The sequence below is a fragment of the Lepus europaeus genome, chromosome 17 (assembly GCF_033115175.1).
Source record: "Lepus europaeus isolate LE1 chromosome 17, mLepTim1.pri, whole genome shotgun sequence".
Taxonomy (NCBI): Eukaryota; Metazoa; Chordata; class Mammalia; order Lagomorpha; family Leporidae; genus Lepus; species Lepus europaeus.
In genome coordinates, this window is record NC_084843.1 from 80,844,847 (window position 1) to 80,858,710 (window position 13,864).

The following is a 13,864-nucleotide window of genomic DNA, read 5'->3' on the forward strand; positions in this document are numbered from 1 at the left end:
GCTCAGGGCCCCCGTGCCCCAGGGCCCTGCCTTTCCAAACCAGTCTTGGCCACCGCAGCCTGGCCCAGGTGTGAACAGGGCTCACCTTCCCAGTCGGCAGTCTGCGCCCTTGCCAGGCGCTTAGCTTAATCATTACCTTGGAAGAATGCTCCCCACAGCGGCTCCCTGCAGCCCCAGCCTGGCTGCCTGGGATCAGGGCTGGGCTGCAGGCAGCCTGGCGCTGGCAATTAACCGTTTCTGGATGGGAGGAGGGAGCCGAGCAGCGAGCCCAGGCCCTTGCTTGCCAGGCCAGGGCCTTGCAAGACACACCTGAACCTCCTACCTACAGTGGACCTGGAGAGCCCTTCTCTGCAGGGGTCGGTGCATGGACAGGTTCCTGCTTGATTGTGTGTGTGCGTGCACACGTGTGTGGAGGAGAGAGAGGGATGTGTCTTTAAATCACCAGCAGCTACAACTTCTGAAATATGTTCCAGCCTTCATTCTTCTGCTCTAGGTGGATTAGGGAGCTTTCTAGGTCTGTGGCGGATTTGGGCTGAGACCAGACCTGCTTGCCCGGTCGGCATCCTGACCCAGGGTGTGGGAAATGCCCATGAGTCTTTGGGAGGGGAGCTGCTGGATCAATAATTAACTGGGTGACCTTGAGGGAGTCCCACAGTGTCTGAGTCTTAGGAAATTCTGCAGAGAGTGAGTGAGACGTGTGGGCTGGGTGGGTGGTTCTCAGGGTATGTGAGTGTCCCCGAGCTGCGCCCCTAACCTTTAACCTTTAGACAGGGGTGGGCTTTCCTTGCCTTAATTTGCCAACTGATATAATGGACACAGCAACAGCGAATCCCCCCCCCTCCCCCCGCTCTCTCCTCCAGCAGTGTTTTGTTTAATGGACAAGAAAACAACCAAATACGTGGAAGAAATACAACCTTAAATGGGAAGCTCCGGTTCTGTCTTGCTGTTTCCTTTGTCCTTCATATAATGGATAGTTTTGCCATTAGCATCATTTTACTGCTAAGAACAGCCACTACACTTGATCTTAGCCAAAAGGCTGAGAAGCGATTAGCATTATTTTAGTGTGATTAAGATTCAGGGCGTTCCATAGACGGCTCTTTTTTTTTTTTAATTTCCTCCCTTGAATGAGTTTAAGAACCTCTGTGATCATGTGATGATCTTCAAGGTCGAGTTCAGAGACACAGGATATGACACATTTGCTCCTTGGGTGGAGCAGGCTGTTTATCAGCAAACTCTATCAATTCTAGCCTTTCATATGTCTTGCTGCTGCGAGCCCCTTCCCCTAAATGCTGGTTTTGGCGTCTCTGAGGCTCATGTGGAAGCAAGCAGGTGGAGCTGCAGGGTGGGCGTAGGCCTGTGTCCCCACCCTCTTTGAGATCCCACCTTTTCTGAGGAAGCTCCAACTGGCCCCACACTGCTCACTTGCCTCTTCCTGGCCCAGAGCAGCTGACTGGGCTGCGTATTTGATGCCTGCAGGCTCAGAAGCCAGGGCCTGGCCTAGCCTGTTCAGTCCCCTGGTCATGACTGTGGCTGCAGCTACCTCTTCCAGGCTGCAGGAATGAGCGTGTGACCCCAGAAGGGACAGGAGCATCCCTCCCTTTTTTATTTTTATTTTTTTAAAGATTTTATTTATTTATTTGAGAGGTAGAGTTATAGTCAGAGAGAAAAGAGTTCCAACCGCTGGTGCACTCCCAGATGGTTGCAACAGCTGGAGCTGCACCGATCTGAAGCCAGGAGCCAGGAGCTTCTTCTGGGTCTCCCACGTGGGTACAGGGGCCCAAGGACTTTAGCTATTGCTTTCCCAGGCCATAGCAGGGAGCTGGATGGGAAGTGGAGCTGCCGGGACTCAAATCCATATGGGATCCCGTCACTGCAGAGGGAGGCTTAGCCTACTGGGCAACAGCCCCGGCCCCAGCGTCCCCACGGGGGCCTGAGACCAGGTTGTTCCCCCTCCCCGGGTCCCGCCCAACTGGGAAGGGCACCTGCCCTGGGATAGGGCGTGAGCAGCAGAAGACAAGCAAGCCTGGATGCCACTGGGAGCTGCTCAAGTTACTTGTTCCTGATTGTTGTGGGCTGGTGTGGGTTTTCCGGTTCAGGCTGAAGGTGTCTTGCCTGGCAGAGCAGGCTGTGTCTGGACTGAGCCCTCTCCATAGCCTCTTCCCCAGGAGGTTTAGTTCTGTGCAGTGGGGTAGGGTGGGAGAAGTGGACAGCTAACGGGGCTGCAGATTAGGGGTGCCCTTCCAGCCCCGAGGGGTGCAAGAGGGGGCTGCTGGGAAACACCCAGTTTTGGGGGGCGCCCTTTTGGAGAAACTACAAGGTGGACTTTGGCAGCTGTGACGCCTGCGCTCCCATTAAGCCCATTTCTGGAGTCCCACGGGGGAGGGAGAAGTCTGGCTGGGCAGACAAGTTCCTTGGAGCTGTCAGAGCAGAGAGGGAGAGAAGCCTGCCAGGAGCCAGGGGTCAGACCCTAAAATAGAGCTCAGCTGGGAAGCTGGAGGAGCCCCAGACACCCACGTCTGACCCCGCACTCACTAATGGGCCCCGGGGAAGAGAGATGAGGCATTTCCTGGAGACACGCGCGGCTAGCTAGGCTCCCAGCAGGCTGGAGAGGCAGAGGAGGAGGAAGGGCAGAGGAAGGGCAGAGTGGCTGAGGGCTGGGCTGGGGGAGGCAGAGTGTGGAAAAGTACCCTGAACCACGGAAAGCGAGTCTCAGGTGACAGCAGCGTGTGACACCGCGTGTGCCAGCACACAGGGGTGGTGACATGGGTATTAGGAAAGTTCAACTGGATTTCCTCCTAAGGAGTCCCGTGGATGGAATTACCCTCAGCTAGCCCTGTGCTGGAGTGGAAGCTATGGGAGGAAGCTTTGTACTCAAAGAAGGGGAAGGTGTTGTAGCCATGGGGGCCCGGGGCTGGCGTGGGCCCTTGTGGGAGGTAAGGAGCTTCCTGGGACCTGTGCATGCTGGGGAGAGAAGTCCCCAGGTGCTTCTCAGGCCCTGACACACAGTAGGTCTACAACTCCAGAAAGAACCCATGCGAATACTTCCAGAAGACAGCTACTGCTGGGCCTCTGGACTATGGAGGAAGAGAGCTGGGGTTGCCTGCCTTGCCCGGGTCCCGTCTGCTCAGCTGCCCCCAGCCCCTGGATACCTGGCCAGGCCGAGGAACAGTGGGGGTGCAGGAGGATAGGTGCCGAGTTCAGCCCTGCAGTGAGTAGCTGTGTGCCCTGGGACAATCCCTCCCCTCTCTGCCCTCATGTTCCTGTCTCTGCAGTGGGGCTGGGCAGGTGCCTTCCTGGGTCAGATGCGTTGCCTCAAAGCACCTGCTGAGAGCACCACGTGTCAGGAAATGGAAGCTGATACTATCCGGGAACAAAGCAGAGCACCCGGCCTGCGGCCAACCCTTGCAAAGGGTTTGCTATAACAGGATTCCAATGGTTGAGTCAATTCCCAAAGCCGGGGCTCAGCCCAGCCCTCCCATGACCTCACAGAGAGCCAGGTTAAGGGAGTCTCTGTTTTTTAAGGGGGATGATGGGGTTTGTCCAGAACGCTATTTTACCAATTTGCAAACCAGAAAACCTGCGGGAATCCAAGCCACTTGGCAATGGCCCGTCCCATACCAGGGCTTGTGGAAACGAGTGATGATGTCGGTGACTGTCAGAACAGTTGGTGTTGGGCAAGAAGCACTGAGCGCCAGGCCCTGTGGCCTATTCTTCCCAGCGTGTTCGTTTTATGGACAAGGAAGCAGAGGCAAGCAAGGTTAGGTGTACTCTCTCCAGTCCACACAGAAAAGACACGAGGGATCAGTGTGCCAAACCAGGCCTCCAGCATGGGCCTCTCTGCTGTTTGCTGGAGGTCTCCAGCACATGGCTGACTCTACCCACGGCCCCAGGACGTTGAGAGGAAACCCACATGGGTGTCCTCAATGCTCCTGGCTCAGAGAGGGCTCCCACCTTCTCTGAAGGGGAGGGAACGCGCCCCTCGTGCTTCTGTTTGCTACCATGCAGGGCTGATTTGCAGACAACCCTGGCCGTGTGGGGTGGACATAAATTGCGCTCCACTGATGGTTGTGCAAACATTCCAGATGCCTGGGTCGGCTCTGGGGAGACTGCAAAGTCAGGAGAGGATGAAATGTGGGCAAACGCTGAGCTTCAGCCGTTGGGGGTGAGGCAGTGTACACAGAACTGTCATGGTCATGGGCATAACTCAAAGCAAGCGCTGTCCCTGGGGACACAGCCGATCTTGGTCTTTGACCTCCTCAGAACCGCTCCCAAGCCTCTGCCACCTCGTTCTAGCACCAACCGAAGGACATAGGACTTCAGGATGGCACCTGTCCGACCCCTCGTATCCCTCCTGGCTGCACCTGCACCCGCACCTGCACCCACACCCGCACCTGTTGCTCTGTTGGAGGAAGAGCTTCTAGCTTTCCCTCTTTGTGCTTTCAATCACTGCTCTCGGACGTCTGGAACCTTGGCTATAATCTCTGTACCGCGGCATCCCTCACAGTCCCCCCTCCACCTCTTCCCCCCAGTCATCTCCAGCCACAGTCAAGCTTTTGTGTCCAGCGCCACTCCCCCCACCTCCAGAAAACCCAAGTGATCCCTCCTCTCTGTACCACTGAGACTGCAGGAATCAGTTCATACTCCCAGCTCCCTGCCACCCCACCTCCGTTCTCCGTGCACTCGTCCACCTGCTGAGATGTGGCTTCTGCCTAGGCCCACATCCTTGCGGCCGGCCGTGCCAGTCTCATGGGAAGCTCTGGCGGCTTCGCTTCAGTTCTCATTCACTTCCTTTCTTGGAGTTTTCCAGTAGTTGGAACCAGCCCTGCCTTCAGGGACTCCTCCCTCATGGTGCTATGCTTCGGCAATCGGCCCCCACACAGTAGGATTTGCGATTTCCTATAGAGTCTGTTTTCTTTGTCATGGTGGTGACTTGAGCTTGGCAGCATCCAGATGGTTCTAAAGACCTGTTCTGCTGGTCACACCGTTACATGGTCCCCTCTCTCCATGGCCGAGGACGGCAGAAGCAGCAGCATGTGGGTCCTGATATTAGGTTATGAAAGATAGTGCCTTGGCCGTGTGGAGCGTGAGACTCAGTGGGAGGCCGGTTGCAGAGCCCTGGGGAGCCCCACAAAGAGGCCCAGACTGTGAGTGGCTGATGCCCAGGTCCTACTTGATCCTTGGGAAGACTCCAGCCCGGGCTGACCACATGGGTACAACCTCCTGAGAGCCCCTGAGACAAAACTCTGGGATAAGCTGCTCCCAGACCTGCCCCTCAGAAAGTCGAAGGTAGCAAATGTAGCTTATCTCAAGTTGCTAGTTTTTAGGGTCATCTAGAACTCAGTGGCACTTAGCAAATGCATCAATTATTGCTCTCCTTCCTCTCATCCGCTCTTCACTTTCTCTCGGATTCTGTGACTTGGGCTTTGTAAACATGAGGCTGATTCTCAGCCGGGATCCAGCCCCACCCTCCTCTCCTCAGCTATGAATCCAAACATGCACTTCCCTGTTGGTCTCCTGTGTGGCCAGTGCAATGCGTCTCCAATCAGAGTTAGCTCTCTCTCTCTCTCTCTCTCTCTCTCTCTCTCTCTCTCTCTCTCTTTCTCTCTATCTCTCTCTTTCAGATTTATTTATTTGAAAGACAGAGTGATGACAGCAAGAGGAAGAGACAGGGAGGGGAAGAGATCTTCCACCTGCTGGCTCACTCCCCAGATGGCCACCATCATTGGGGCTGGGCCAGGCTGAAGGCAGGAGCCAGGAACTCCATTCAGGTCTCCCAGGGGGGTGGCAACAGCCCACTCACTTGGGCCACCTTCTGTTACTTTCCCAGATGCATTAGCAGGGAGCTGGGTTGGAAGTGGAGCAGCCGGGACTCGAATCAGTGCTCCAACGGGATGCTGGGGCTTAACCAGCTGAGCCGCAATGCAGGCTCTTTGCCTTGTCTTTGGATGTGGCGACCTTCGGAAGTTACAGCCCTGCTTGGCAGTCTCAGGATTTCCCATTGCCTAAAGAGTAACTTCGGAGTGAAGTCAGACTCCCAGGCCACCTCTCCATCCTGTGTGCCCTCCCTCTGCAGTCTATTGGGGCGCAGCCTCACCAGATACAGGCTCCATGCCCCCCACCCCCCGCCCCCGCTGCAGTCCCCTCCGGGAGGTCTTGCTTTCTTCTTCAATATTCACTGTCATCTCCTCAGCTTGACCTCCACAGTCAGACCTAATTCTCTCTCCTGCAGCCCCCAGCATCCCACGCTATAGACGCACTTCTGCTGGCCATGGGGTTATCTCTCCATCAGCTCACCAGAAGCTGGAAATAGCCTGAGCTGAAAAGGCATTTAATACAGTTAAGCTGCTGATCGCCTACGTTAATCGTGTTCAAAACCCTTGCACGAAGCCCATTTTATAACAAAGCTTTGCACGTCTCGTGTGATTGATGGACTATTGTATGGCAAGTGCAAAACAGAACGATCGAGAAAGTCAACCCGCCCTGGAGTCACAGACTGCCCGTATCTGAATTCTCTGAATTAGTGGTGGTGTCTCCTGCCAGCTGGCCGGAGTCCTGGATTCAGGGATGGCCGATGTCCGAAATGAATGGCGGAGGCTTGTCCAGGGTCCCTTGTGTTTACTTTTCCGTTCCTTGGGGTCCCTTTAGCCAATGTTCAGGTCAAGTGTAAAGCCCAGTGGTGGGATGGGGTGCAGCAGACTCCCCTCTGGCTCTCGTCTCCACCTCCTTCTCCGAGTTAGGGGTCGTGCACAGGTCCTCCCATAATGTGGGCTGCATCCAGGGTCTGTGCAGGGCGTGGGTCTCCACAGCAGGAGGGCCGTGGATGGCGTTGTGGAGGGCTTCGCCGACTGTTGCACTGACACTCAGTCTTTGGCCTCTGAGGCCTTTTGAGCTGCCTGGCACCCACTGGGTGTAGGTCTGTGTGGGGCGGGGTGGGTACCTGTTCCTGAAGGGGGGCAAGGGAGGGACCACCCTCTGCAGTTCTGATATGGGGCTCTGCAGCTCTTACTCAGCACCCTGCTTCCAGCTCGGAGGATGGTGGGGTGGTCTTGTTGCCAGGTTATCTGGGAGCAAATTCCAACTGGGGTTAGAGGTCAGCATGGGCTTGGGCAGCCATGGATTTTGGGCATTGATTTATTTATTTTTAAATAGTTATTTATTTATTTGAAAGGCAGAGTTGCACACACACACACACACAGAGCTCCTCCATCTGCAGACTCACTCTCCAAATAACCACAACAGCCAGGGCTGGGCCAGGCCGGAGCCAGCAAAGAGGCATGTAGGGTGCTGATGCTGAGGTCTTTATCCCAGTGAACTCCATTCCAGTGGAGCCCCACTGTGAAAGAGAAGATGGACAGGGTCAGGGGTCGTGAGGCCAGGCGGGGGTCGGCAAGGGATCACCTCTGTGCCGGGCCAGGCTCCCTGGACAGCTGGCCATGCCTCTTCCCAGGGCAGCCCTGTCTCCAGGGAGGAGCTGTCGGGGTGATTTAAACATGCCCTGAGCCTGGCCCCCTGGATAAAGGCAGATTTCTGGAAAGTGGTGTCTTCCCCGGGGACGCAGGGAGACTGAGTACGTGCCTGGGTCTGTAGCACTCAGGAGCTCACATTCCTGACCCTCCAGGGAGGGATTTTAGTCATGGGCGAGTCCCCTTGCACAGTGCTGCCCTTCCCTGGGGCTGAATATTCAGCTCAGGGGCAGGGGTCTCGAGCACAGGACCCTCCCTCCAGCCTGGTAGAGCTGCTGGAAAATGCCCACCTACCTCTCTGGCCTGGATTGCAAGGGCTGGGGTGACATCAGGAGGGAGGAGCTACTCTTTCTATGGCAATGACTCCAAATCATCTTGGTATTTTTGATTTAATTCACTCTCAAAAGATGCCCTGTTGGTAAATTTTGTTAAGTCAACCAAAATCACTTGAAACAGCCCTAAGTGCTAAGGTCAGGCTGGGCCTGGAGTTGTGGCATAGCAGGTAAAGTTACCGCCTGCAACACAGGCATCCCATATGGGCACCAATTCGTGTCCCCACTGCTCCACTTCCCATCCAGCTCCCTGCTAATGCACCTGGGAAAGCAGTGGAAGATGGCCCAAGTACTTGGGTTCCTGCACCTGTGTGGGACTTGGATGAAGCTCCTGGCTCCTGGCTTCTGTTGTGGCCATCTAGGGAGTGCATCAGTAGATGGAAGGATTCTCTCTCTCTCTCTCTCTCTCTCTCTCATGCTTTCAAAATAAATAAATAAATCTTTTAAAAAATAAAATCGGGTTTTAGCCACTCGGTTCTCTTCATGCGCTCAGCATCTCCAAATTGCTCATCTTTATACCCCAGAAAAACATGTGTTTCCTTGGCATAACTAAACAACAGGCTTCTCTTTGAAAAAGCCCAGACTCCCCAGTGCTGCGGCTGCTGAGTGGTAATGTATGGCTCCGCCCCACCAAAATGGAGTGGGCTGTAATGGTGTTCCTTCCACGGACACAGATGAGAGCAGGTGGGGCCGCAGGTGCAGGTGGATGCCTGCGAGAGCGGGAGCTGATTCTGCAGCATGCAGGGGCTCCACGGCCTTGCCTACAGCCAAGAGTTGCTGAGAGCAGTGAGCACTGCACCCTGAGCTCAGGTCTAAGGGCTGACCGTGGACCACGGAGGGAAGATCAGGCTTGGAGCTAAGAATGAGGGGAGGCTTGAAAGCTGGTCTCTGGCTCGGGGTGGTTTGACTTGGGATTCTTCAAGTTTGCAAGGAGGTGGGAGCAATGTTTTAAGGTTCGTTTATTTATTTCAAAGGCAGAGTGATAGAGAGAAAAGGGAGGGGGAGAGAGAGAGAGAGAGAGAGAGAGAGAGGAGACAGAACCCATCTACTGGTTCACTCTTCAAATGGCTGCCATGGCTGGGGCTGGAGTAGGACAATACCAGGAGCCTGGAACTCCAGCTGGGTCTCCATGGAGGTGGCAGGGGTCCAAGTGCCAGGAAAAGACATGGACCTTTGCTTTTGGGGGGAACTAAAAAGCCTCCGGTCAGCAATCAGCGATCTTGACTGGCAGTACAGCATTCACCGGCTGCACACTCGGCCTCCCGGGGTGAAGGTCAGGGCTGGGAACCCAAGAGGCTTTTTAGCCTGCAGAGCAGCGGATCTCAGAGGCTGCTCTCAGAACCGCCAACACCAGCCTCCTCCCGGGCCTTGCTGACACACATTCCTTGCCCCCCCCGCCGCTGGCCGAATTCGAAGCTCTGGGACAGGCCCCTGACCCTCCAGGTGGCCTTGATGAGACCCCAGAGCCAGCGCTGCTCCCTGGTTTTGGCCCGGCCAGAGCAGCCAAGGAGCCCTTCCTGGGCTCCCAGAGCCTCCCAGCCACTCTGGGGCATCCCTGGAGGCCTGAGGCCTCAATTTCCTGCAAAGTCAGGCTGCTGCTGATGCCCTGCCAGATAACATGACCCAGGAAATCAACCAGGAGCCGCTGAAAAGCCTCCAGCAGGAACCCCTGGGAATCCACGGGGCTGAGGCTCCGGGTGAGGATACAGAAAGGGGGAGGGCGGGGCAGGAGCTTCCAGACAGCACTGCAGGGGCTCTGGGGCTCTGTATGTAGCGGGGAGGGGGTCCCTGCAGCCAGAGAGCTGGCCTTGGAGCCTGGTGTGGGGCAGGCGGGAGGCTGTGGGGTTAGCAACACCAGGCGCTAGGGTCCCTCCACCTTACTGAGACACCGGGGCTCCTGCTTGCCCGCCCCTAGGCATCACCTGGGAAATGCCTGGGGGCCATTCCAACACCCACACCCGCTCAGGTTAGGCCTCGGACCAAGTCAGCCTGGGGGTGGCCCCAGGCTCAGGCCCTGCTTTGGGCTTCCCTGGTGACTCCAGTGTGCACGCCAAGTCCTGCTGAGAACCCCTGGTCTGACTGCCCCTCTACATCCAGACCTTTCCAGTGGAGAGACAAAAAGAAAGAATGAGCTGTGCCAACTCGCATCTACTTCAGGGGCCCCACATTCTTTAGAGGCAGCCCTTGCCTAAGCTGCTCGCCCCTGTGCTCCAAATATTTAATGTTGCCATGCCCAGTGCATGCCTGCCGAACTCTTGCATAGTGCCAAACCCTGGGAGCATGGCGTATTCCCTTGTGCAGACACACCCAGAACAAAGCATAGTGTATATGTTGGGCAAATGAAAGGTCAGAACAACTAGTAGTAACACAGAGCAGTTATAACACACTGTCGTGAAGTTGCCAGCAGTGGGCTCTGGGCTCCTATTAAGTAACATACGCACTATCTGAATACAAGTGCCGTGGTTTTATGTCAATCATTCTGGTGACCATGAGAGCTACCGAGCCACTACCGGGCAGGTAGTGCATACAGCGTGGATACGCAGGACAAAGGGACGATGCACGTCCCAGGTGGGACAGAGCGGGACTCCTGCAGTACTCAGCACAGAGCGTGATTGAAATCTGCTTGTTTCTGGAATTTTCCATTTGGTAGTTTTGATCTGTGGCTGCACATATGGAACTGAAACCGCAGAAAACAAAGTCATGGATGGGGGAATGGGTTTGGTAGGGGGATTCCAGTCCTCTCCCACTTGTCTGTTGAAGAGCTGCATCCCAGCCCAGGCCCATCCATCATTGTACAGGACGTTGTGGGCCAATGTGTGGTGTTTGTCCTGCTGTCTCCTCCTATCCTGAGGCACTGCCTGTGCTGGGTGACAGCCCTAGCGTCACCTGGGCCCATGGGACTCAGCATCAGTTTTCTCAGAGCCTCCCTTTGTCTTGGTGCCCTGGGCATTGTCAGGGACCTATGGTGACAGAGTGGAGCTGCCACTCAACCTGGCTGAGCCCTCCCCAGGGTTTACTCCATTTCTCTCAACATAGGAGCTTGGGGGTACAAGTGCACGTGCTTGGGTAAGCAGAGTGTGTGCTCCTGGGGTCTGGCTGGGAGACTTCTTCCAAGGCACATCAATATCTTGTTTTTGCCAGGAAAAATCAAGCCGAGACTCAAATGTCAGTTTCTTTGAGCAGACCTGTCAATGATGATCTCAATAAAGTCACCCATTTGAGAAACGGCAGGTGCCAATGGCAGGTGTTAATACACCTCTTGGGGGCCCAAGAGTGACAGGTTTGGGGCTGCTGACCTTCGATCAGACCCCTGGTTCTACGTGATGGAATCTGTTTGAGGAGGAACACAAACACCCTCCCAGCGCTGATGCAGTGAGATAGCAGGGGTGAGCAGGGGAAGTGACCCATTAGCAAAACTGCTGATGTCTTTCCCCAGGAAGTCTTAGCCTTTGCTGAGGTCTTGAAGAGGACTCTCCCTTAGCATTCAAGATTTCAGTGTGTAACCCATCAACCTGGCGAAACACTTTCTGGCTTATTATCTTCACACCGTGGAATGTCAATGAAGCAACGAGCTTGGATTCATATTTGTAGTGCTGACCGCTGTGTGGTGCTCGCTTGGTCTTTGAGATATCAATTATGCATGTGAAAATGTCGTGCTCCGAGACTCTGGTAACTCAATTGTCTGAGGCTAAAATATGTGGAGGAGCAGCTCGAGGCAGAGCAGCTGAGTCTGCCCAGGGCGAGTGTATTATTTTCCTGGTTCTTCATCTGCTCTGTTGGGTTTAACCATTCTGAAGATGAACCATGGTCCAGATGGGTGAGTGTGAAGCCTGGGTGAGTTGCCCTTGGCTGTTCTGTCCTCTCTGGCACTGTCTTGGGCTTCTCTCCCAGGGGTGCACAGGATTGGCAGATGGGGAAGAAGGATTGGGGTTAGCACAGGGCTGGGACTGAATCTTAGATGCCCAAGAGAGTGACCATTATCAAGCTTTCTAGACAGGCTGCCAACCTGTGTCCCCCAGCTCTATGTCTTAGGAAAGAGGCCTGGGGACAGTCCAGGAAGTCTAAAGTAGCTAGGTTGGTGTCCCCAACCCTCTATAGAAACAAATAAAGTATAGAGATAAGTTGGTAGGCAGTGGTGTGTATGCAAGAGGCCATCAGGCAACATTTCATTGTAATTGCATAACAGAGAGCAAAACAGAGCCTCATGCCCATCAGCAAGGCTACTGTCAGAAAAATAGAAAATCTCCAGAGTGAGCGAGGATGGGGAGGAAAATTGGAATCCTTATGCCTCCGTGGTGCCAGCACTATGGACAGCAATGCGGCAGCTCCCCGAACGGATAAACACGGAAGTAGCATGGGGTCTGGTACGTCCACTTGCCAGTGAAGCTACAGGAAATAGATCAGGCGGGAAGAGACAAACACGGTGAGAGTCCCCTTATGTGAGTGCTGTGATATGGATGTGCACCCCAAGGGTTACTTGCTAGACATGGAATCCCCAGTGCAAGAGTGTTCAAAGGTGAGGGTCTTTAAGGGGGTGATGGGGTCACGAGGACTCTGCCTTTGTAGATGGATTAATGGGGGCCAGTGTTGTGGTGCAGTGGGTTAAGCCACTTCTTGTGACACTGGCATCCCATGCCAGAGTGCTGGTTCAAGTCCCGGCTGCTCCACTTCTGATCCAGCTCCCTGCTAATACACCTGGGAAAGCAGTGGAAGATGGTTCAAGTGCTTGTACCTCTGTCTCCGTGGGAGACCTGCATGGAATTCCTGGCTCCATTTGGGGAGTGAACAAATGGATGGAAGACCTCTCTCTTTAGTCTGTCTCGAGTCTTCTCTGCCTTGAATAATTCAGTAAGTGCATTTTTAAAGCTGGATTAATGTTGCTTCTCTGTTGCAATGGTGAGCTGGGCTCGCCCTCCATCTCTCCCACTTCCTCTTGCTGTCCTGACTTCCACTGTAGCCGCCCATCTTCCAGAAGCACAAGCCAGACAAACACCTGTTCTTTGTGAATTATGCAGTCTGTGGTAGTCTGTTATAGCAGCGCAGAATGGACGAGGACAATGACGTAAGCTAGAATAGGAAGATTCACCAAACAGAAAATGAAGCAGGGATCTCCGGGGGCTGGGGGAGGGGAGGACACAGCGGTCACATTCCATGGGTTTAGAGCTTTGGACACAGATGGTAGGGAGGCTCACAGCATTGCAGATGGACCTAACGCTACTTAAAAGTGGTGGAAGGTAAATTTCATGTCTGTTTTTACCGTAATGCAAAAAGCAGGATGGGAGCCATGGTAGTGGGTTCATCTGCCTGGACAGCAGCGGGTCTGTTTCATGGCTCACGCACAGGTTCTCACTGGTGCAGCTGCTCCGTGTTTGCTTTCTCTCCACCACGATCTGTGTTCTCTCAAGGCTGAGTCTCAGTGCCCAGCACCCACAAGATGATGATGCTGAATGGAGACGTGAGTGACCTCACTCATCTGAGGCTGGCCCCAGGACAACACCTGTCCTCCTGGCTCTGGCTCCCTGCTGGGTGGGTGGAGGGAGCCCCGACCTTTGTGCCCCAAACCAGAGCAAGCAGGCTCAGAGCAGCTGCACTTGGAGCAATGCAATCCACCCCCGGATTCACCCTATTTTTTTAAAAAAGATTTATTTATTTACCTGAAAGCCAGAGTTACACACACAGAGAAAGAGAGGCAAAGAGAAAGAGAGAGGTCTCCCATCCACTGGTTCACTCTCCAACTGGCTGCAATGGCCTGAGCTGTGCCGATCCAAAGCCAGGAACCAAGAGCTTCCTCTGGGTCTTCCCATGCAGGTACACAGGTCCAAGCACTTGGGCCATCTTCCACTGCTTTCCCAGGCCACAGCAGAGAGCTGGGTCGGAAGCGGAGCATCCGGGACTTGAACTGGCGTCCATATGCGATGCCGGCACCACAGTGCAGGTCCCAGGATTCACCCTACTTTGGGGCTAGAATTCCTCTCTGCCTTCCACCAGACCATCTCTGAAGGCTGCCCTAGTGACAGTAGGGTACCTGGGCAGAGGCACCCTCTTCTTTTACATCATGCCTTGTGGACC

The 13,864-nt window shown here is 54.7% G+C and overlaps 1 pseudogene; it reads right to left on the bottom strand.

Annotated features, from left to right (window-relative positions):
- Window positions 1-941: 941 nt before the first annotated feature.
- On the bottom strand, window positions 942-1,048 carry LOC133776458 (U2 spliceosomal RNA; annotated as a pseudogene).
- Window positions 1,049-13,864: the final 12,816 nt, after the last annotated feature.